The 25,300-nt window shown below is 48.3% G+C and overlaps 1 protein-coding gene across 7 annotated transcripts in view; it reads left to right on the forward strand.

The window, feature by feature from the left end:
• LOC147124839 (lysine-specific demethylase 4C-like) overlaps positions 1-25,300 on the forward strand; it is a 645,681-nt gene that overhangs the window by 368,486 nt on the left and 251,895 nt on the right. The window lies entirely within an intron of this gene.

Here is a 25,300-nt window from a genome sequence, read left to right on the forward strand (position 1 = left end):
TAATGCCTCGGTGGTGTAGTAGTTTCTGGTGGTGTAGTAGGTTCTTTTGGCAAGGCTGATTCGGCTCGAATGCCAGTGTCGGGTTCATCGGGTTCCAGTATCACTGGATCGGAGGTAGATATGGGTATCTCTACTTCATCGTTAGGCGTATAGAGTTGTGGTGTAGGTTGTCCCTTTTCGGATGACTCTATGATTTGGTCAGCATGGCGCCTTATTATGCTTTCTCCGATGTCCACGGTATACATCAGTGGTCCTAGTCGTGTGCAGATAGTTCCAGGCTACCATTTCTCGGTACGGTAGTCCCGGGCCAAAACTTGTTGACCTATCTGGAAGGTTCTAGTTGGCCTTTCATTCATGCCTTGAAATTGCCGGTTCTCCACGTCCCTTCTGATGTTGGGCTTGATCAAATCCAGCCGGCATCTTAGGCTTCTATTGAAGAACATCATGGCGGGAGTTTGGTTTGTAACCATATGTGTTGCATTCCTGTATGCGAACAAGAAGTTATCCACCTTGTGCTGAAGTTTTATGTCTTCATTACCCATGGCCTTTATGGCCTTCTTGAAGGTCTGGACAAACCTTTCAGCCAATCCATTGGTGGCGGGATGGTATAGGGCGGACGTGTAGTGCTTAACCCCATTGGTTTTTAAGAACTTCCTGAATTCTTCGGACACAAATTGCGGTCCATTATCAGAACAGATCTGTTCCGGCAGCCCATTCCTGGCAAATATGGTCCTTAATACTGTGATGGTTTTTTCCGTGGTGGTGGAGGACATCTTTATTACCTCCGGCCACTTGGAGTGTGCATCAACCGCGATTAAGAACATTGAGTCCATAAATGGACCAGCAAAGTCGATGTGTACCCTTTGCCAGGGAGATGAGGGCCACTCCCATGGATGTAGAGGGGCTTGGGGTGGAGCGTTTTGAACCTTCTGGCATCCTAGGCAGCCCTTGGTCATTTCTTCGATGTCTCCATCGATACCTGGCCACCATACAAACGCCCTGGCTAGGTTCTTCATTTTCACTCCACCCAGATGCCCCTCGTGAAGCTCCTTTAGAACTTTATCCTGGAGTTTGGGTGGAATCACCACTCTGGATCCACACATCAAGGTTCCTCGGCACACTGACAACTGTTCTCTTCTTTGCGAGAATGCTGGCAACAGTGGTTCGCCATGTGCTGGCCATCCCTTCACTGTTAAATCGTAGACTCGTGAGAGAGTCGGGTCATTTCTAGTTTCCCTTTCAATGGCAGAATTTGTTACTGGTAGACATTCGACTATGGTAGAGTGGAAAATCTCCACTGGGTCTACGGTAGGTGCTTCTTCTACCATTGGCAACGGTAGGCGCGATAACCCGTCAGCATTCCCATGCTGTTTTGATCCTTTGTATTCTATGTTGTATTGGTGTGCCCCTAGAAAAAGGGACCACCTCTGTAGCCTTTGCGCTGTCATAATGGGAACACACTTTTTAGGGTTGAATATGGAGATGAGGTGTTGATGGTCAGTCAACAAGGTAAATTTTTGTCCGTGTAGGTAATGGTTGAATTTCTTCACTCCCCATACCAGGCTGAGTGCTTCCCTGTCGATTTGGGCATAGTTACGCTCAGCTGAGTTCAATGAGTGTGACGCAAAAGCTATCGGCCGTTCCGAGCCATCAGGGAATTTATGCGATAATACTGCCCCTACGCCGTAAGGGGATGCATCGCACGCCAGTCTGATTGGCAGTGATGGGTTGTAATGAGCCAAAACTTCTTTGGACATGATTAAGTCTTTGCATTTATGGAAGGCACGTTTACAGTCTTCGCTCCATTTCCAAATTAATCCTGTTTGGAGCAGTTCATTAAGAGGGTGTAGAAGAGTTGATAAGTTCGGTAAAAATTTATGATAGTAATTTATTAATCCCAGGAACGACCTTAATTGTGAAACATTTTCAGGTGCTGGGGCTTTTATGACTGCTTCAATTTTTTCAGGTGACTTATGCAACCCTTCCTTATTAATTATGTGGCCACAATATGATATTTGATTTTGGAAAAAATTCGCACTTGGGGCGATTTGCTCGTAGGCCCCGTTCTCTCAGCCTAGTGAGCACCTGCTCCAAATTGGCACGGTGCTCGTTGTCGTTTTCTCCTGTTACAAGGATGTCGTCTAGGTAGCATTGAGTCCCCGGAATCCCTTGGAGGACTTGCTCCATAGCTCTTTGCCAGATAGCTGGAGCGGATGCTACTCCGAAAACCAGTCGATTGTACTGGTACAGACCTTTGTGTGTATTTATCGTGAGATATTTTTTAGAGGCCTCTTCAACCTCCATCTGTAGATATGCCTGTGCCAAGTCAATTTTGGTGAAACGTTTCCCTCCGGATAGTGAGGCGAAAATATCTTCTATCCTCGGAAGAGGATACTGTACCGTGTGAAGGACCGGGTTTACAGTCACCTTGAAGTCTCCACAGATACGAATTTTTCTCTGTTCTTCAGATTTATCATTATTCAATGCTTTCTTCATGACTGGAACGATGGGTGTTGCCCACTCGCTCCAATCTATTTTGGATAATACGCCTGCCTTTTCCAAATTCTCCAGCTCTGCCTCGACTGCTGGACGAATTGCGTATGGCACCGGTCTTGCCTTAAAAAATTTGGGAATTGCTGCATCTTCCACTTTTATTGAGGCGGTGATGCCTTTCAATGTTCCTAGTTTCTCTTGAAACACTTCTTTGGCGTTGGCCAAGATGTCTTTTAATCGTTCAGGTATGACGTCATCATCGTTTTTTTTCTTACTGGTCACCGTCAGTGCCTGAATGGAGTGCCAGTCTAAACGTATTTTCCTGATCCATTCACGTCCCAACAGCGGTGGACCACCATCTTGTAGAATGTATAAATACAACTTTTGTATTTCCTTGCTGTTGTATACAACAGGCACCCTTATTTTTCCTTTGGGGTATACTTTCTGCCCCGTATATGTTTTCAAGATAATGGATGTGTCTTTTAAAGGTATATGCGGAAATAGCCGCTCGTAATCCCGTCGATTTATGACGGTCAGAGCTGATCCTGTATCTAGCTCCATTTTAACTGGGGACCCTGCTATCGTGAGGGTAACCCAAATGGTCTGGTAATCATCTTTGGCAATTACATTATGTAATTTGAGACAGCTTAGTCTCTTGTTTTCGGAGTCGCTATCGCTCTTCTGGTCTTCGGAGCTATTGTCTATCATCATTTGTACCTTTCTGTACTTTTCTTTATTGATTTTTTTTTTCCTGTCTGTGAATTTTTTTTGTCCAGATCAGCATACCCGTGCAATGTGTCCAATCTTTCCGCATTGCCTGCATGCTTTGTCCTTGAACCAGCAGTCCCTTCGGTCATGGGTGGATCTGCCGCAGCGATAACATCTCTCGAAACCCTGTGTCATTTCATGGGTGCCGAAGTCCTGTGTCTTTTGTTGTATCTCTGCAGCTCCTCTTGCAGCTGCTTCGTATGATACAGCCATACTGAAAGCCTTGTCCAGTGTTAAATCTTTTTCAGAAAGCAGCCTTTTCTGTGTTCCTTCACTTAAGAGACCGCAGACAAATTTGTCTCGAAGATAATCTGCTAGTCCTGCCCCAAATTGGCAGTGTTTTGATAGCTTTCTTAATTCGGTGAGGTAATCAGCGTTACTTTCATTCTTGTGTTGATTTCTCTTGAAGAATTTGAATCGTTCCGCTATCAGCAGCGGTGTTGGGTTTAAGTGCTCCTGTAGGGTATCAACAATTTCTTTAAAATTCTTGTCCTTTGGTTTGGCTGGAGTGATTAAATTTCGTAACAGCCCGTATGTCTTTGCGCCCATTAGATTTAGCAGTACTGAAGCTTTTTTTTCATCTTCTATTCCATTTGCGGTGCAATATACCTCCACTCTTTCCACATATGTGGTCCAATCCTCTATCTCGTTATCAAAAGCATCAATATTGCCAGACATAGGCATCCTAGAAATAAAATGGCGCTTCCCGCGCTTTTCTTTCTTTTCTGCAGAAAAGATATCGCGCTTCCCCGCCGCTGCTGCCGACGACGACGCTGTTTCCCGCGGTTTCCGTTCTTTTAATTTATTTATTTACAGTTGGAGACTCGTTCCCGCCGGACTCTCTCTCTAGGTCTGAATGCCGACCTGCTTGCAGTGCCGGCCGTCTCCCGAGTGCTCCCTCCCCGTCTGTTACTGCTTGCCTCCGCTTTTGCTGCTTGGCCCAGCTGTAGAGCCAGCCGCTGGAGCCCCAGCCCGACGCCCAGGAAGGATTATTGCAGTACCTGCCACCAGCTTGGCTAGCTGGTGAAACCACAGCTTTTTCTTTTTCTTGATTTTTCTTCAACTTTGGACGCCAGAGGAATCGATGTCCTTGAGGTGCTGCCGAATTGCAGGTAAGTCCGTTTCCAATTCGTCGCCACTGTTGTGTCTGTGTGTTGAGACACTGAAGACAGGAGTTGGTTTCATAGGTGTTTACTAAACAAAGTCTGGAGGGGAACTAACTGATACAACACAATATACAGGCTTATATAGCCCGAGTGGCCATTACCGGCATTACAGTACACATGGGGCTCTTAAAGGCACATACACTACAGATTCCATTATAAATGTGGACACAGGAATTTACATTGGGGAAAAAAGTTGTCTGATGTTGAGGATCCTTTATTCAAAAAGTGAATAAAAGCATGCTTACGTTTTTTTTTAAAGTATTTGTTTTTGTGATGTGATCAATGCTGGCAAGGCCATATTTATTGTCCATCCCTAGTTGCCCTCAGAAGGTGGTGGTGGGTCGTCTCCTTGAACCACTGCAGCCTTTCTGGTGTTGGGTAGGGAATTCCAGAATAATGACCAAGTGATATTGAAGAAACAGCAATATATGTTCACGTCAGGAGTATGTGTGCCTTGGAGGGAAACTTTGAGATGATGGTGTTTCCATAATATTACTGCGTTTGTCCTTCTTGGTAGAGGTCACAAAGGAGGGTGCTGTTGGAAGTAGGCTTTGGCGAGTTGATGCAATGCATCTTGTAGATTGTAACATACTGCAGCCAATGTGAAGCGGTGGTAGAGGATATGGAAATTGAGTTCAGTGGCAGGAGTCCTGAGGCAAGCAAACTGCTCTGTCCTTGATGGTGTTGCGATTCCTGAGTGTTGTTGCAGCTGCACCCGTCCATGCGAGTGGTGAATATTCCATCACACTCCTGACTTGAGCCATGTAGATGGTGGAGAGACTTTGAGGGGTAAGGAGATGAGCCAGTTGTCTGACTTCCTAGACTCTCTCCTGCTCTTGCAACCATGTTGTTGATATAGCTGGTCCAGTTCGGTATCTGATCAGTGGTGATTCCTACAGTGTTAATGGTGAGCGATGTGGTGATGGTGCTGCAGTGAAGAGGAGATGGCTGTTTTTTTTCCTGCTTGACTTTGGAATCAAAAACGCAATTTCTAAATTTGCGGACGACGCCAAATTTGAGGGGGGTGTAGTCAATACTGAGGAGAACTGCAACAAATTACAAGAAGACATTAATAAACTTGCAGAATGGGCATACAATTGGCAAATTTCAGCCTAGATAAGTGTGAGTTATTACATTTGGTAAGAAAAATGAGGAGGTCACATTACTTGGAATCTAAATGGGGTAGAGGCACAAAGGGATCTGGGAGAACAAGTACACAAATCACTAAATGTAACGACACAGGTTAATAAGGCCATTAAAAGGAAACAAACACGAGGGTTTATTTCTAGAGGGAGTGATTATTTGCACGGTGTTTTTTGGCTCCCTCTGCGCATGCGCGCCTGTTTGGTACTGTGCATGTGCAGTACGATCCGGTCGCGCATGCGCAGTACGATATATGAGGAAGCCGGAAATGGGGCCTGCTGAGCCTGGAGCTACTGCCGTTGCTGCCTGCCTTGCCTGCTGCTTGAGCCTGAGCCTGCTACTAGGGCTTTTGGGTTATCTTTCGAAAATCAATGACTTTACTAACGGAGCCTCCAGGATTTTTGCCCAGAATATCGCTGTTATTATCTACAGAAACATTTTTGCGGCCTTCAGAGGGGGCTGGGGAGAGGGAGGAGGGGAGAAGAGAGGAGGTCAGGAACACGGGGTAGGGGTAAAGAGCACGGGATCTAGATGGTAAAACGGATCACATTCTTACAACCCCACCCCCTTTACACCCGCACCACATTCTCCCTCTCCTTCCCCTAGACCTGGTTGATTTCTCAAAGCTATCACTATTCACTTCATACCCAATAAACCTGTTAACAATCCATGACCCACGCATAATGCCTCATCTATGGTGGCGGGTGGGGTGGGGGAAGGTCATGAACTTGTTGGGGGGAGAAAGTCAGGAACCTAGGGATGATGGGGGGAGGGAGGTCAGAAACTTGGGGCAGCGGGGGAGATGGTCAGGAACTCGGTTGGGTTGGGGGCAGCGGGGGTGGGAGAAGATCTTAACCCACAAGGGTGAGCCCTGCCTGTTCTAAGTGAGCTCTGTTCTGTCTGGAGTTGGCAGTCAGGATGGCTCGAATTACACTCTGCAAAGTAATTGATTACGTCGGCAGGGAGGATCTAATTACACATTCCAGAGAAACTGCTGGGTGTGTCTTATCCTCCAAGGGAACTAATCAGAACTTTGGTGTTGCTTTGAATAGACACGTCCATTTCTAGAGGGATAGAATTGAAAATTTGACGTGTGGTGAAGATCATGTCCATTGTGCCCCTTAGTGGGCAGAATCCGCATTGCAACTCTGGGAGGACCTCTTCAGCCACTGGGAGAAGGCGATTGAGGAGGATTCTTGCGATGACTTTCCCTGTGGTAGACAGCAGGGAGACTCCTCTAGTTACCGCAATCGGACTTGTCACCTTTCTTGAAGATGGTCACGATTACGGCGTCTGAGATCCCCTGGCATGCTCTCCTCCTTCCAAATAAGATAAATGAGTTCATGTATTCGCGCCAATAGTGCTTCTCCACCACGTTTTAGCGCCTTGGCGGGGGTTCCATCTGCTCCTGAGGCCTTGTTGTTCTTCAGTTGTCGGATGGCCTTTTCAACCTCATGCCGGGCTGGGGTTGTGCTGAGGTGTGGTGGCGGGTAGCATGCTGCGGGATGGAGTTGAGGACACTCTCGTCGAAGACAGAGTCGTGGTTAAGGTGACCTTCGAAGTGCTCCATCCAGCGGGCACTGACTGCCTCTCTGTCCTTGATGAGTACCTCTCCGTTCTTGGCCCGCAGTTGGGTAGGACCTTGGGTGCTTGGTCCGTAGGTGGTCTTGAATCCACGCACGTCGTGGCTGTCGGCTAGCTGCTGGATCTCCTGCGCTTTCTCCACCCACCTTCTGTTCTTTAGGTCGCATGTTTTTTGTTTGACCTTGGCCTTCAGACGTCTGTAGAGCTGCTTTCTTGCTCTCAAGTTCTGTTGTGTTTCCAGATCAGGAATGCCTTGCGCTTGCGGCTTATTAGCTCCTGGATCTCCTGGTCGTTCTCGTTGAACCAGTCTTGGTGTTTCCTGGTCAAGTGACCGAGTGTCTCTTCACAGGTGCTGAATATGAAGGCCTTGAGTGCAGACCAGGTGCTGTGGGCACTCTGTGTCTCTGAATCACTGAGAGGAGTCAGGTTGGTTGTGAGGCACAGGCTGAATAGGGCTTTCTTAGCAGGGTCTTTGAGTGCTCCAGCGTTGATTTTCCTGCGGCATTGCTTCTGTTGCCGCTGCTGTTTTGGGGCTACCGTGTGTCAACTACAAGAGAAATGCAGGGAACAGCACCAACCACTGTACATGGCCTTCTTTGACCTCTCAAAGGCTTTCGACACCGTCAACTGAGGGATTATGGAGTGTCCTCCTCAAATTCGGCTGCCCTCAAAAGTTTGTCATCATCCTCTGCCTGTTTCATGACGACAAGCAAGCCGTGATCCTGACCCAACAGATCCACCACTGACCCAATTCACGTACGGACCGGGGTCAAGCAAGGCTGTGTCATCGCACCAACGCTGTTCTCGATCTTCCTGGCTTCAATGCTCCATCTCTCCCTCGGTAAGCTCCCCGCTTGAGTGGAGCTAATCTACAGAACAAACGGAAAACTGTTCAATCTCCGTCACCTCCAGTCCATATCCAAGGTCGTCCCATTCTCTGTCATCGAATTACAGTATGCAGATGACGCTTGCGTCTGCGCACACTCTGAGGCCGAACTCCAAACCATCGTCAACACCTTCACCAAAGCGTATGAGAGCATAGGCCTTACACTTAACATCCATAAGACAAAGGTCCTCTACCAACCTGCTCCCGCCACACAGTACTGCTCCCTGATTATTAAAATCCATGACAAGGCCTTGGACAACGTGGACCACTTTCCATACCTCGGGAGTCCACTGTGAACAAGGGCAGACGTCGATGACCAAGTCCAACACCGCCTTCAGTGTGCCAGTGCAGCCTTCGGTCGCCTGAGGAAGAGAGTGTTTGAAGACCAGGACCTCAAACCCAGCACCGAGCTTATGGTCTACCGAGCAGTAGTGATACCCGCCCTCCTGTATGCTTCAGAGACATGGACCATATACAGCAGGCACCTCAAAGCACTGGAGCGGTACCACCAACACTGCCTCCGCAAGATCCTGCAAATACATTGGTAGGATAGGCACGCCAACGTCCCCAGCATCGAAGCTTTGATCATGCTCGATCTGCTCCGATGGAGGGGCCACATCATCCACATCATCCACATGCCCGATACGAGACTCCCAAAGCAAGAGCTCCACTCGGAGCTCTGACATGGCAAGAGAGCCCCAGGTAGGCAGAGGAAACGCTTCAAGGACACCCCCAAAGCCTCCTTGAAAAAGTGCAACATCCCTGGCCCAAGACCACACAAAGTGGAGGAGAAGCATCCAGGAAGGCGCCAAACACCTTGAGTCTCTTCGCCGGGAGCAAGCGAAGCCAAGCACAAACAGCGGAAGGAGCGCACTTCAACCCAAGCACCCCACCCACCCGCCCCTTCAACCACCATCTGCCCTGTGGTAAACCACTTTTGTCGTTCACTATCGTTACACTATAGTTATCACTGTTATATCGTTACTCTATGGTTATCACTGTTCACACTGTTGTATCACTATACGAGGTCGCCTCTTGTCACGCTGTTATACCTGGGCTGACCACTGCTGACTCCGCCCTTGGCTCCACCTACCTGCCCAGGTATAAAGGTGGTCGACTGGCTGGTATTCCTCCTTGTTGGATCCGATCACCCACGAGGGTGGGCTCTGTTATTTAGCCAATAAAAACCTATAGTTACTTTCTTAACTCGTCGCTTTTCATTGGATGAATTGATAGGTATATCAATTTTATTGGCTAAATTTTAAAATGTCGACACTTGAGCAGTCAAACGACCAGTCAAACGACCAGCCAAACGACCAGCCAGACGCCCAGCTACAACAGCCACAGCAGCCAGCCTGGCTGCGAGCCCTCCGACCACCGTACCTGGATCTAAACCCACAGGCAGCAAACTCAGCCCTCGACTTCGAACACTGACTGAGCTGTTTCGAATCCTACCTGGGAGAATCCGGCGTGCCTCAGAAATCCATGCTAAGAGTTCTGACCGCCCAAGTGAGCCCTAAAGTATTCGCACTCATCCGGGACCTTAAAACATACGAAGCCGCCATCAACCTGCTGAAACAACAGTACCGGAGCCCGGTAAACTCCATGTATGCCAGACACCTCCTAAGATCCCGCCCGCAACAGCCAGGAGAGTCGGTAGATGAATTTTTACGGGCGCTACAAGAACTCGGCAGGGACTGTGACTTTAAAGCGGTATCAGCGGCAGAAAATACTGAAGATAATGTCCGCGATGCCTTCGTGAAAGGCCTGCGGTCCGACTACGCACGGCAAAGACTTCTTGAAGCAAAGGACCTTGACCTGAACACAGCTGCAGCCCTCGCTCGCTCCCTAGAAGTGGCCCATCGGGACCTCGAGGCGTACTCCAGGTACAGTAATCTGCGACCCTGGGACTCGGGACCGACCCCGACCGCGATACCCCTCGCAGCGCCGCCCCTGGGACCTACCTTTGCGTCGGCGTCCCGGACCCGATCGGGACCGCCACCCCCGGTACCGGCTGCGACTTCGGACCCCCGCGATCGGGCCGCCGGCTGCTTCTTCTGCGGCCAGGCGAAACATCCTAGGGCGCGCTGCCCAGCGAGAAACGCGACGTGCTCAAGCTGCCTGAAGAAAGGCCACTTTGCTAAGGCCTGCAGAGGCCAACAGAGATCAACAGAGGCCAGCAGTGCCTCATGCGAGTTGTGGGGGCGGCCATCTTCCATCAAGGCCACAGATGCCAGCATCCCCACGTGTGAGTCATGGGGGCGGCCATCTTTGATCCAGGCAACCGACACCAGCAGTGCCTCGTGAGTTGTGGGGGCAGCCATCTTCTCCGCCATTTTGTCCAACCTCGTGGGCGCCGCCATTTTACCCTCCACGCTCGACCGCCACCTCGCCTCCGGACTCGACCACCGCCTCACCCGCAGACTACGGCAGCTCGCTGAGCCACACACTAGCCTCCGTCACACTGGACCAAGCCCGCCCGCACCACCTGTCCAAGTCCATGATGGACATCAAAGTAAACGGCCGCGCCACGACCTGCCTGTTCGACAGCGGAAGCACGGAGAGTTTCATCCACCCAGACACGGTGAGCCACTACTCCCTCACTGTCCGGCCAACGCGCAACCGGATCTCGATGGCATCGAGGTCCCACGCCACAGACATCAGCGGCTACTGTGTCGTGACCCTGTCGGTTAAGGGCACGGAGTATAAAAATTTTAAACTCCTCGTCCTCCCCCAGCTCTGCGCTGCCGTCCTACTAGGGCTGGACTTCCAATCCCACCTCCAAAGCGTCACTCTAGCATACGGCGGACCCCTCCCCCCACTCACAGTCGACAACCAGCAGCCTTTAAACCGCCCACCGCGTAACACCTGCGGCCTATCCACCCTCAAGGTCCCGCCACCTTCCCTGTTCGCTAACCTCACCCCCGACTGCAAACCCGTCGCTACCAAGAGCAGGCGGTACAGCGCCGGGGACAGAGCCTTCATTAGCTCTGAGGTGCAGCGTCTCCTGAAGGAGGGCATCATCGAGGGGAGCAGCAGCCCCTGGCGTGCCCAGGTCGTGGTCGTTAAGACCGGCAATAAAAACCGCCTGGTCATCGACTACAGCCAGACCATAAACTGGTACACCCAGCTGGACGCATACCCCCTTCCCCGCATATCCGATATGGTCAATCAGATTGCACAATACCGAGTATTCTCTACCATCGACCTTAAGTCGGCCTACCACCAACTCCCTATCCGCCCTGAGGACCGCCAGTATACCGCCTTCGAGGCGAATGGCCGCCTCTGCCACTTCCTTAGGGTTCCCTTCGGCGTCACCAACGGGGTTTCGGTCTTCCAAAGGGAGATGGACCGGATGGTTGACCAGAACGGGCTGCACGCCACGTTCCCCTATCTAGATAACGTCACCATCTGCGGCCGCGACCGGCAGGACCATGATGTTAATCTGGAGAGATTCCTCTGTACGGCCCAACGGCTGAACCTCACCTACAATAAGGAGAAATGTGTGTTTAACACCTCACACCTTGCCATCCTCGGCTGCGTAGTAGAGGACGGACTCATCGGCCCCGACCCCGAAAGAATGCGCCCCCTCATGGAGTTACCCCTCCCCCACTGCCCAAAGGCGCTGAAGAGAACCCTGGGGCTCTTCGCCTACTATGCCCAATGGGTGCCCAATTATGCGGACAAAGCCAGACCCCTCATGAAGTCCACATCCTTCCCCCTTAAGGAGGAAGCGTGCGCTGCCTTCTCCCTCATTAAGGGAGACATTGCTAAGGCTACAATGCATGCGGTGGATGAGTCCATCCCCTTCCAAGTGGAGAGCGATGCATCCGACTTCGCCCTAGCCGCTACCCTTAACCAGGAGGGGAGACCGGTGGCCTTCTTCTCAAGGACCCTACAGGGCCCTGAGATCCGACACTCGTCGGTCGAGAAGGAGGCCCAGGCGATTGTGGAGGCTGTACGACGCTGGAGGCACTACCTGGCAGGCAAACGATTTACCCTCCTCACCGACCAGCGTTCGGTCGCTTTTATGTTTAATAACAAGCTGAGGGGTAAAATCAAGAACGACAAGATCTTGAGGTGGAGAATCGAACTCTCCACCTATGATTATGATATCTTGTACCGGCCAGGTAAGCTGAACGAACCCCCTGATGCTCTATCACGAATTACATGCGCCAACGCGCAAATTGATAGACTTCAGACCCTCCACAACGACCTCTGCCACCCCGGAGTCACCAGACTTTACCACTTCATTAAGGCCCGCAACCTGCCCTACTCCATCGAGGAGGTCAGGACCATGACCAGGAACTGCCAGACCTGTGCCGAGTGCAAACCGCATTTCTTTAGGCCGGACAGAGCAAGCCTGATCAAGGCCACCCGCCCCTTCGAGCGCTTGAGCATCGATTTTAAGGGGCCCCTCCCGTCCTCTGACCGTAATGTGTACTTCCTCAACATTGTTGATGAGTACTCCCGTTTCCCCTTCGCCTTCCCCTGCCCAGACATGACCAGTACCACGGTCATTAAATGCCTGAACGACCTCTTCGCCTTGTTCGGGTTCCCAAACTATATACATAGTGACCGGGGCTCCTCCTTCATGAGCGAGGAACTCCGCCAGTTCCTACTAGCAAGAGGTATTGCAAGCAGGACCACCAGCTACAACCCTCGAGGGAACGGCCAGGTGGAAAGAGAGAACGCGACTGTATGGAAGGCCGTCCTCTTAGCCTTAAAGTCTAAGGGCCTCCCAACCTCCCGCTGGCAGGAAGTCCTCCCGGCAGCGCTGCATTCCATCCGGTCACTACTTTGCACTGCCATTAACGCCACCCCCATGAACGAATGTTTGTTTTCCCCAGGAAGTCGACTACGGGAACCACACTACCAACCTGGCTGACCTCTCCGGGGCCCGTCCTGCTGCGAAAGCACGTGAGGGCCCATAAAACGGACCCCCTGGTCGAGAGGGTGAACCTCCTGCACGCCAACCCTCAGTACGCCTATGTGGCATACCCAGACGGGCGGGAGGACACAGTCTCCTTGCGAGACCTTGCACCCTCGGGCATTCCGGAGACACCACCTTCACCCCCCCCCACCCCCCCCCCCCCGATTCCAGCTCAGGTAGACGGCATGCCGGAACCCCACAAGCCCTCGCCGACCACGCAGACACCAGCATCACCACCGGAGAATGCAACACCGCCGCTGCGACGATCGGAAAGGCTTACGAGGCCCCCGGACAGACTGACATACCAGAACTGGTAGTACACATCACCCCGCCGGACTCAAATCTAAACAAGGGGTGAATGTGGTAAACCACTTTTGTCGTTCACTATCGTTACACTATAGTTATCACTGTTATATCGTTACTCTATGGTTATCACTGTTCACACTGTTGTATCACTATACGAGGTCGCCTCTTGTCACGCTGTTATACCTGGGCTGACCACTGCTGACTCCGCCCATGGCTCCACCTACCTGCCCAGGTATAAAGGTGGTCGACTGGCTGGTATTCCTCCTTGTTGGATCCGATCACCCACGAGGGTGGGCTCTGTTATTGAGCCAATAAAAACCTATAGTTACTTTCTTAACTCGTCGCTTTTCATTGGATGAATTGATAGGTATATCATGCCCCACCTGTAGAGACTGTAGGTCCCACATTGGACTCATCAGTCACCTAAGAACTCATTTTTAGTGTGGAAGCAAGTCATCCTTGTTTCCGAGGGACTGCCTAAGGAGAAGAAGAATTGAAAGGTAGAGAAGTTAAGTTAAGCTTGTATCGAATGTTGGTTAGGCCACACTTGGAATAATGTGTACAGTTCTGGTTGCCATGTTATAAAAAGGGTACAGAGACACCGGAGAGGGTTCAAAAAAGATTTACAAGGATAATACCAGTACTGCGAGGCTGTACCTATCAGGAAAGGATGAACAGGCTGTGTCTCGTTTCTTTTGAGAAGAGAAGGCTGAGGAGAGACCTAATAGAGGTCTTTAAAATTAAAAATCTGAAAGGTTTTGATAGAGTAGACTAAGAGATAGAGTGCTCCCACTTGTGGGGAAGAGCACAACTAGAGGTCATCAATATAAGATAGTCACCAAGGAATCAGATAGGGAATTCAGAAGAAACTTTTTTACCCAGAGTGGTGAGAATGTGGAACACTCTACCACAGGGAGTAGTTGAGGCGAATAGTATAGATGAATTTAAGGGGAGGCTAGATAAGCATATGAGGGAGAATGGAATAGAAGGTGATGCTGATGGAGTTAGATGAGGAGGCTCGAGTGGAGCATAAATGCCAGCATCGTCTGGTTGGGCCAAATGGCCTGTTTCTGTGCTGTATATCCTATGTCATTGAAATGATCATTACTTGGCAGCCTATTGTGTGTTCTTGTCTTTTCCGGAAAGGAACAGACAGATTGGCCTACAGAGAAACACCTTTACGGGAAGACATAGATAATTTAGTAGAATGGGCATACAGTGGGCACATGCAATTTAACATAGATGTATGCGGTAATACATTTTGAGAAAAATAACAAGCAATAGGAGTATACAATTAATGGTAAGCCGCTGGTTGGTGTGGATGAACAGAGCTATTTAGGGGTTCAAATACATAATTCCTTGAAAGTGCGAATACTGGTAAATAAGAAAGGCCAATTGAATTTTGTGTATTATAAATATGGGAATAGAGTACAAGAGTAAAGTAATGAGGAATTTACACAAAACATTGGTTAGGCCACAGTTAGAGTACTGTGTGCAGTTTTGGGTGCCCCATTATAGATATGATGACAATAAAGCCATAGAGAGCATACAACATAGATTCACCAGGATGATGCCAGGGATCACGGTGGCATAGTGGTTAGCACTGTTGCCTCACAGCGCCAGGGACCCGGGTTCGAATCCGGCCTCGGGTGACTGTCTGTGTGGAGTTTGCACATTCTCCCCGTGTTTGCGTGGGTTTTCTCCGGGTGCTCCGGTTTCCTCCCACAGTCCAAAGATGTGCGGGGTTAGGTTGATTGGCTATGATAAAAATTGACCCTTAGTGTTAGGGGGATTAAATACGTGGGGTTATGGGGATAGGGTGGGATATGTGTAGGGGTTACGGGGATCGGGTGGGATATGTGTCGGTGCAGGCTTGATGGGCCGAAATGGCCTCTATCTGTACTGTGAGGTTTCTGTGATTTCTGTGATTCTGTGATATGGAACTATTGAGAGATTTGAGATACTAGGATTATTTCCACTGCAGCAGAAAAGGCTAAGAGGAGATTTACCAGAGGTTTTTAAAATTATGAGCAGTGTTAGAATGAATAGATAAATACAATTTCCTTTGTTTGGGGAGTAAGTGATGAGTGTTATCAATTTAACATGATCACTAAGCAAGTGATGGGAGCAGTTAGGTGAAATTTCCTTACCCAGAGAGTTGCTGGAGTGTATATGTTACATAGAATTATGTAGAAATTACAGCACAAACAGGTTTTCGTGCCAACCAGCCTGTGTTAGTATTTATCTTCCACACAAGCAGTAGTCATAGTTCCATGTGCCTTCTCTTTTCCCATATCCCTCTATCCCCTTGACTTAAAACACTTACCTACCCTATTCCTTAATGTTCATAGGGTCTTTGTTCCAATCACAACCCTTTGTGTAAAAAAAAAAGTTACTCCTACTTTCTGTCATAAATCTCTTACATTGAACTTGCCTGTGTCCCATTTTTCCAACCCCTGAACCACTGGAAACAGTTTGTTTCTATAGACGATGTCCTGTCCCTTCATAATTTTAAACACTCTTATCAGTTACTTCAACTGAAAGGCTAGATAAAAGAAGTAAAGCAGTGAATCTGAACAGTTTTTACATATTCAAAATAATTTTTCCAGGATTGACCATAGAATTTTAGTTGTAAGTCTCAAGTTAGATTTTAGGGCCATAGTTATAAGATAGTCACTAATAAATCCAATAGGGAATTCAGGATAACCTTCTTTACCTAGAGAGTGGTTAGAATGTGGAACTTGCTACCAGAGGGAGTAATTGAGGCGAATAGCACAGATGCATTTAAGATAAAGTTAGATAAACACATGAAGGAAAAAGGAATAGAAGGATATGTTGTTGGAGTTAGATAAAGGAGGATGGGAAGAGACCCGTGTGGAGCAAAAACGCGGGCATGGACCAGTTGGGTCGAATGGCCTGTTTCTGTGCTGTAAATAATATGTAAATCACCCTGTTGCATCCTCTGTTCCAACGAAAGCAGCCCCAATTTTCAAGTACTTGTATTTCCTAGTACCAAGCAGCATCCAAGCGAATCTGCTCGTTGCCTTAGGGAATGGTTGAGGTAGAGACAGTTGCTTTTAAGAGAAAATTAGGTAGATATTTGAAGTCGCCTCCTGTGCTGTAAACTTCTATGGTTTTATAGGAAGAAAGAATAAAGCAACACGGTCTTGGTGTCATAATGCCATTAAAGTAAAAAGAAAAAATTGGTGGTGTCAGTAATGAGATACAAAGTGCTAGAAGCACTGTGGCTCCATATTATTAGGCCTGGGAACCTGAGGCCTACAAGGCAGCTGATGCGATCAATGGAGGGCAGCAGTGTATTCAGGAATCATCTATTATTTTAGCAATCTGTGCACGAACTGTGTGGGAGACTCGTTAAGCTCCTGGCTTTTAATCGAGTGAGTTCCAATCCCCATGATATGATTGGAGTGGCTGAATAGCGCTCCAGGTCCTCAGCGCCTGTTGGCATTGGGTGCTAAAGGGAAGGCCCACTTTTAAAACGAAAATGCGGCCTTCTCATTGTAATAGGGCTGCGCTGAGTTAGTGCCTCAGCAGCCAGTTCCTCAAACCAAACAATGTGCCTCAAGGATTTTTTATGTTAAATGGCCCCTCCATAGCAGCTGGTGCCCGATAGTCCCCTGACCCCCATGGCACTCTCAGCTCACCAATGGCTAATGTGTTGCTGCAGCGGTGCCATATTATCCGCTGGAATGAGTTTGCATTCAGAGTGATTAATTTCCCATTGGAAATTTGATCTGGATTTATTCTACAAGGCAGGTAATCCTACTTGTATGTGGAAAGCCATTCTTTTTTCACTTGTGCTCCATAGAGTACGGACAAGGTAACATATATATATTGTGTGTGTGTATATGTAGGATGCCTGTCTGTGATTGGCAAAATTCTGAACCAAAGAACAGTGGTCAGAAACAGTACGATACATTTTACTGCTTGCTCATCTCTGGTACTAAGATGCAAAAATCTTAAAACAAATGAGTTGCTTTACTTTCTACAAAGAAAACATTAATTATATGGTATCATATCATTATTCTCAATAGTTAAAAATGATATAAGCCCCAGCTACTTTAACATCCTATGGGATCATAATTAGCTACCCCAGAAGAATCATCGATCTTATGCACCAAACAAGGTCCAGTATAGATAACTAATCTATGCAATTTGCTTGACCAATGTAGACCAGTGAGATGGATGTCAGCCTGCTCAATCACTCCTCACATAGCTATTTAACTGGTCTTTCATGGGGATACAGCTCCTTCCTTAAAATGTACACAACTATACACCATTTTCAGAAACCATATCGACAACAGCAGCAAGAAAGGGTTAAGCCACACCGGAACAGCGGGTCCTAAGAGAGCAGTATTTCTACAGTTTTATGATGCCATTTTGGGGGCCCAATCAGTGTGTCAGTGTTTTCTGACAAAAATCAGCGTGGAATTGGCTTATGTGTTCTCAACATCACTCCTGCCGGAGTCCTGCTGCTAATAGAAGGGATTCCGGTTGCTGTATGCTGTAGGCAAGAATTCTTACAGGAACATTATTATACAGTGGCTACAATTGCTTGTTGGCTGTAGGAAGGGCACTGAGGAGAGAGGGTGTTGTACATTAGCCACATAACTGAGGTGTATGGATAACAGTGACAGGAAAAAAAGGAAGACTGGCGTTTATATAGCGTCTTTCACAATCTCCGGACACCCCAAAGTACTTTACAGCCAATGAAGTCGTTTTGAAGTGTAGTCACTGTTATAATGCAGGAAACACAGCAGCCAATTTGTGCACAGCAGTGTCTCACAAACAAAAATGAGATAATGACCAGCTAATCTGTTTTTAGTGATGTCGGATCAGGGCTAACTATTGGCCAGAACTCTCCCGCTGTTCTTGGAAAATAGTGAGATGAGTTGTTTTATGTCCACCTGAGTGGGCAGATTTGGTTTGACGTCTCATCCGAAAGAGAGAGGGATGGCGATGAATGGGTGGGGAAGGGGGAAATGGAGGGTAATGAATGAGGAAATGGATAGTAATGAAAGGGAAAATAAATGGCAATGAAGGGGAAAGGGAAGGAGCAGAAGCTGGGAGTGTTACTTTGGGGTTAAAGGGGAGAAGCTGGAAGCGGCACTTTGGGGGAAGGAAGGAGAGTACACCTTTAACTTTTGAGGGGTAGGGGAGAGAGCAGAGAAGAATGACAGTATGAACTTGGGAAATCAGTGGAAGAAGAGTACCAACTTAAACTGGATTGGAGGGGGAAAAGAGAGCCAGGTCGAATTGGTTGGGGTTAGGGACGGGGTGGGTGGGAGGGAGTTAACTGTTAGCTTGAATGGATGGCAGAGAAGAGATGTAGGAGAGTGCCAGGTTGAATTGGAGGGGAGAGAAAGGAGAAGAGTGCTAGTTAGCTGAGAGGGTTGGGGGAAAATATGTGAATGTTGGTGAGTATGGTGGGGCACAGTATCTCTGTGTACTGGTTCTGGGGAAGCGTAGAGTGCCTCTGATCTGTGGTGGGGAGAGAATTTGGACTATGAGTGTTTGTTTTAGGTCATTTTTGGGAAACGATGCTCCAGTTACTCTGTTGAAAATCTAGTTGTCACTTTTTCCTTTTTCTAACATTAAAAAAAATCCATTGTGAATTGTAAAATTAACCAGAATGCATAATTTTTAATGTGAAGATTCAGCATTTTCCAGAGAGCATGCGTCTGGACCCCTCAAATACACTGTTTATTTTTCCCCTTCAATGGCCCAGAAATTCGGCTCTCCACGGGTGAGTACGCACGGGGTACTCACCCATAGGCCGAATGGAAGTGCGGGTTTTCTCCATGCACTGCGCATGTGTGGGAAACCGGCACTTCCGATCCTCTGAACGAAGGGGTTCAGAGGTCGAACGCGCGCGCAGGGGAGGCTGCGCGTGCGCTTTGAACTTAGGTTTTTTTTGCAGGTTTTCACGCGAGGTTATGCCTGCAGGATTTACACATTTAAAAAGCAGGTGTAAGGCCTGCTTTTTACAAGGTAAGTGGTCAATTAATTAAAATTAAAACATTTTTTCCACAGGTTTATTATTTTTAAATACTTTAAAGCAAGGTAAGTTTATTTTTAGCCCCGTTTTTTTATAAAATTATATTTTTCAAAAATTTAAATTATTGTTTAAAATAGTTATTTAATGTAATTTATAGTTTATTTAAAAAGTGTGATGTTTTTTAAAAATTTATTTGAAGGTTTACTGCTATTTTGGGGCCTGTAGTATTCATAAGTTTTGACAGGTCTTCCTGTCAATCTTATGAATGGACTTTTCCCTCCTCCGATTGGCTGCCCATGGCTCACGTGATCCCAGGGGACGCATCGCACTAACTACGCCCCTGGGACACGCAAGCACAGCGCGCCGGCAGCTGGGCCAGGCCCCGGAGCGGAATTCCACGTGGCCCTACAGCTGAACTGCCGGCGCGCAAGGTAAGTGCAGGCCGGGGGCTTGCACCCGCGGGAAGCCCCCGACCCAAATTTCTGGGTCTCCTCTTCAGGCTTTCATGTACTTAAGCTTTTATTTTCCTTTAGTGCTAGAGTAGGGATGCTGGGTATACCTACACCTTTGGTTGCAAACCCTGGACAACTGCTTTCTCTCCCCCCCCCATGTCACAGGCTTGTAAATTCTGGACTTGTAACTTTTTAGGTACTTGGTTCAGCTTTTTCAAAACAATCGGTCAGCTTTGACTAATTTCCTAGGTTTGTGTGTGTGCACATCCTGCTATTGATCTTTGACTAACTAATGTTTTACCATCTAAGAGCCCCCACTTTTGCCAAGAGAAATGGGGAATAGACGTAAACCAGTATGATGTGCCTTCAATAACCACAAAACTAGAAGTTATAAACTTTAACAAGTTGGCTTTTAATCACTAAGATCAGAGCTAACATCTCAACACACTGACTGGCTCGCAGGAATGAGTCATAAAGATCCTGGGATCTTTATGTAAGAGAAGTCAGGGGTGGAGCCAAGAGCCAAGACCTGGAACATTCCAGGTTAGTCAGGAAAGAGGAAGTGAAACTATACACCGTGTGGGGGAGGGTAATATACATGAGTGCAAAACGAATACAGGCAAGACAAACAGATTTCATTACATTCACCCCTTCTTTAGATTTAGTCCATCGGGGTGATGTTTCTTAAAAGTTGGTATAAGTGAGTCTGTCAGGAGGTTTTGCGGTTCTCAGTGATCGGCGCAAAGCCGGTTGGGGTGCCTCTAGGGGAGTGGATTCTGGTTCCTCCGCTGTCCGGGCCTCCGCAGTGTCTTCCAGGTTATCTGCAGTGTCCTCCAGGTTAAAGTTGGGTGTTGATATCTCTGGGCGTCCTGTCTCTTTTTGGTGTAGGTCTTCCTTGGGTAGTCTCTCATCGTTCTCTCCGCTCCCCGAGGGAGCGAGGTCTTTTATGGAAACAGTGTCCTCTCGCCCGTCAGAGTATTCGATATAGGCGTACTGAGGGTTTGCATGGAGGAGCTGTACCTTTTCCACAAGGGGGTCCATTTTATGGCCTCTCACGTGCTTCCGCAATAGTACTGTCCCCGGAGACGTCAGCCACGCGGGTAGAGATATGCCCAAGGTAGATTTTCGGGGGAAAACGAACATCTTTTCGTGAGGGGTAGCGTTAGTGGCTGTACATAACAGAGACCTTATGGAGTGGAGCACGTCTGGGAGGACTTCCTGCCAGCGGGAGGTCGGAAGGCCTTTTGACTTTAAGGCTAACGTGACAGCCTTCCAAACAGTAGCATTCTCCCTTTCCACTTGCCCATTACCCCGGGGGTTGTAGCTAGTGGTTCTGCTAGCGGCTATCCCCTTTGAGAGCAAGAACTGGCGCAGTTCGTCACTCATAAATGACGTCCCCCTATCGCTGTGTATGTAGTTCGGCATGCCAAACATGCAGAATAGATTACCGAGACACTTGATGATCGTGGCACTGGTCATGTCTGGGCAGGGAATGGCGAAGGGGAAGCGGGAATATTCATCGATGATATTGAGGAAGTATACGTTACGGTCGGCAGAGGGAAGGGGTCCCTTGAAGTCCAGACTTAGGCGCTCGAATGGCCGTGTGGCTTTGATAAGGTGTGCACGGTCAGGCCTGTAGAAACGAGGCTTGCATTCCGCACAGATGCGGCAGGCTCTGGTCATTGCCCTGACCTCCTCGATGGAGTGGGGCAGATTGCAGGACTTTATAAAATGGTATAGTCGGGTGACCCCTGGGTGACAGAGGTCATTGTGGAGACCCTGTAATTTGTCCGTATGAATGCTGGCACACATTCCCCGCGATAGGGCGTCTGGGGGTTCATTAAGGGCTCCCGCCTGTACATAATATCATAGTCGAACGTGGATAGTTCGATCCTCCACCTGAGTATTTTGTCATTCTTGATTTTCCCCCTTTGTTTGTTATTAAACATGAAAGCCACCGACCGCTGGTCGGTGAGCAGGGTGAAACGTTTGCCGGCTAGGTAGTGTCTCCAGTGCCGCACTGCCTCCACTATAGCCTGTGCCTCCTTCTCGACAGAAGAGTGCCTGATTTCAGGTCCCTGAAGGGTTCGGGAGAAGAAGGCCACAGGTCTCCCAGCCTGATTGAGGGTCGCAGCTAAAGCAAAGTCTGACGCATCGCTTTCGACTTGAAAGGGAATGCTTTCGTCCACTGCACACAGTGCAGCCCTTTCAATGTCCTGTTTGATACTGGTGAAAGCCTCCCGAGCTTCAGCTGATAGTGGGAAGGACGTCGATTTAATGAGGGATCGGGCCTTATCAGAGTAATTGGGCACCCATTGGGCATAATATGAAAAAAATCCCAGGCACCTTTTTAAGGCTTTGGGATTGTGTGGCAGGGGCAGTTCCTTTAGGGGGCGTAATCGGTCAGGGTCCGGTCCAATTACCCCATCTTCCACCACACAGCCGAGGATACAGAGACGGGTTGTGTTGAAGACACATTTGTCTTCGTTGTAGGTTAGATTCAGCTTTAGGGCAGTTTTTAAAAATCTCGCAAGATTTAGATCGTGGTCTTGCTGGTTGTGCCCGCAGATAGTGACATTGTCCAGATAGGGGTAGGTAGCTTGTAGTTTATTCTCGTCAACCATGCGGTCCATCTCACGTTGGAAGACCGAGACCCCATTTGTTACCCCGAAGGGCACTCTGAGAAAATGGTAGAGGCGTCCGTTCGCCTCAAAGGCAGTGTATGGGCGGTCCTCCCTTCTAATGGGGAGCTGGTGATACGCGGATTTGAGGTCGATAGTCGAGAAGACTCGGCATTGCGCGATCTGGTTGACCATTTCTGATATGCGGGGTAAAGGGTAGGCGTCCAGCTGGGTATAAATATTAACAATCTGGCTGTAGTCAATTACCATCCGTTTCTTTTCGCTATTTTTAACTATGACTACTTGGGCACGCCACGGACTGGTACTGCATTCAATAATGCCTTCCCGCAGGAGTCTGTCCACTTCCGCCTTGATAAAGTGTCTGTCTTCCAGACTGTACCGTCTACTTTTGGTCGCTTTGGGCCTACAGTTCGGAGCGAGATTAGCGAATAAAGAGGGCGGGCTGATTTTTAAGGTTGATAGGCCACAGACTGTGAGTGGCGGCTGGGACCCGCCATATGCTAGCGTGACACTTTCGTGGTGGCACTGGAAGTCCAGGCCCAAGATTACATTAACACAGAGTTCTGGCATCACGAGGAGTTTAAAATCCTTGTAGTCCGTGCCTTTTACAGTCAGTGTTACCACACAGTAGCCCAAAATGTCCGAAGTGTGCGGCTTAGCAGCCATAGCAATTCTGCTCCGTGTAGGGGTTACCGTTAATGAGTGCCGCCGTACCAGGCTAGGGTGGATAAAACTCTCGGTACTCCCACAGTCAATTAAACATTTCGTTAAATTCCCGTTTACCTGTATGTCCATCATGGATTTTGTCAACGGGTGTGGCCTGGATTGATCCACCGTGATCGAAGCCACTGTTGGGCCCTGGGCGGCCGTTGAGTCGGGAAAAGATGGCGGATCCCAAGATGGCGGCACGCACGGCACGCACGAGGCGGTGACGGAGTTGGAAATCGGATTCCCCCTGCAGACTTTGCTAAAATGCCCATTTTTCTTACATTTGAAGCATGTAGCGTCCTTCGCTGGGCATCGTTGTCTGGGGTGCTTGGCCTGGCCGCAGAAGTAGCATTTCGGGCCTCGAGACATTGCCGCTGTAGTAGGACTCCTGGGTGAACTTCTGTGTGGGGACTCCGGCCAGCGATCGCGCAGTGGCCACTGCCTTTTTTAAGTCCAGGGCCTCTCCTTCTCCAGCAGTCTCTGCCGGATATAATTCAATTTGAGGCCCGTGATGAAGGAATCGCGGACCAATTCGTCAGAGTATGCGTTGGCCGTCACGGCCTTGCAGTTACAGTCCCGGACCAAGTCCTTTAGGCCCTGTAAGAAACCGTCCATTGATTCCTCAGGTCGCTGCCTGCGTGTAGCCAGCAGATGTCTGGCGTACACTTCGTTTACTGGCCTCTGGTATTGGGCCTTCAGGATAGTGATGGCCTCCGTGTAAGAGGTGGCGTCCCGGATGAACGAATAAATCCGATGATTAACGCGAGTAGTCAGTAGACTCAGTTTATCTACCTCGCTAGCGGATGAGGCCCTCGCGAAGAGTTCGAAGCATTTGAGCCAGTGTCCAAATTGATTTGATGCTTCAGCAGAATGTGGATCCAAGTCCAGACGCTCTGGTTTTAGGAGTCGATCCATCCTAGTATTCTTTAGTGATTAAAATTGATGTGCCTTCAATAACCACAAAACTAGAAGTTATAAACTTTAACAAGTTGGCTTTTGATCACTAAGATCAGAGCTAACATCTCAACACACTGACTGGCTCGCAGGAAAGAGTCATAAAGATCCTGGGATCTTTATGTAAGAGAAGTCAGGGGTGGAGCCAAGAGACAAGACCTGGAACATTCCAGGTTAGTCCAGGTTAGTCAGGACTTCACCTGAAGAAGGAGCAGCGCTCCGAAAGCTTGTGATTTCAAATAAAGCTGTTGGACTATAACCTGGTGTTGTGTGACGTCTTACATTAGTCAGGAAAGAGGAAGTGAAACTATACACCGTGTGGGGGAGGGTAATATACATGAGTGCAAAACGAATACAGGCAAGACAAACACATTTCATTACACAGTATATCTACACAAGAGGAGAGAGAGGATAATGAGGTCAAAACCCAGGTATCCAAGGATGACAGTAAACTATGTAGATGACTAAATTTGCAGATGTCTCAGGGGAGTAGAAAAGGAGGATAAAACAGGACAGTGATTCTTTTGACAAGACACCAATCTCTAAATTGTATGAGATGAATGTTAAAAATCCTGAATCTACTACTACCTAATGATGACTTGGAGAAACTACTTATTTACATGGTAAAACTGTTCTCTAGAGTTCTCTTCAGTGACTTCTGTGTATTCTCATTCCTTGTCTGTCTGTTTCGCTCGTGTTCTCTCTTTTTCCTCCCTTGCAGTAGGAACATAGGATCATAGGAACAGGAGGTGGGCCATTTAACCCCTGGAGCCTGTTCCGCCATTCAATGAGATCATGGCTGGTCCGTGACCTAACTCCATATACCCTCCTTTGCCCCATATCCCTTAATACCTTTGGTTAACAAAAATCTATCAATCTCAGATTTAAAATTAACAATTGACCTAGCATCGATTGCCGTTTTGCTGAAGAGAGTTCCAAACTTCTGCCACCCTTTGCGTGTAGAAGTGTTTCCTAATGGTATGATAACACCATTTGATTAAAGGAATAAAGTAGTGCAAAGCAATGTGGGAAGGAAGGAGGGAAATATTCATCAGCATCAATCCCCAGAGTTGGTGTTCCAGAACCCGTTTAAAGGCATGATTTAACTAGTAGCAGTGTGTCTATACAGTAAACAGATGAACGCAGCTGGTAATGATGAGTTCCAGGCGTTCTTTCATTTGTGAAAAGACCATCATAAATCTCTCTAACCTGTGGCGCTCGTGAATTATGAGTCTTTCTTTCATAA

Source organism: Somniosus microcephalus, chromosome 1, assembly GCF_052327205.1.
Source record: "Somniosus microcephalus isolate GS21.2 chromosome 1, FLI_Smic_1.0, whole genome shotgun sequence".
In the NCBI taxonomy this organism is placed as follows: domain Eukaryota; kingdom Metazoa; phylum Chordata; class Chondrichthyes; order Squaliformes; family Somniosidae; genus Somniosus; species Somniosus microcephalus.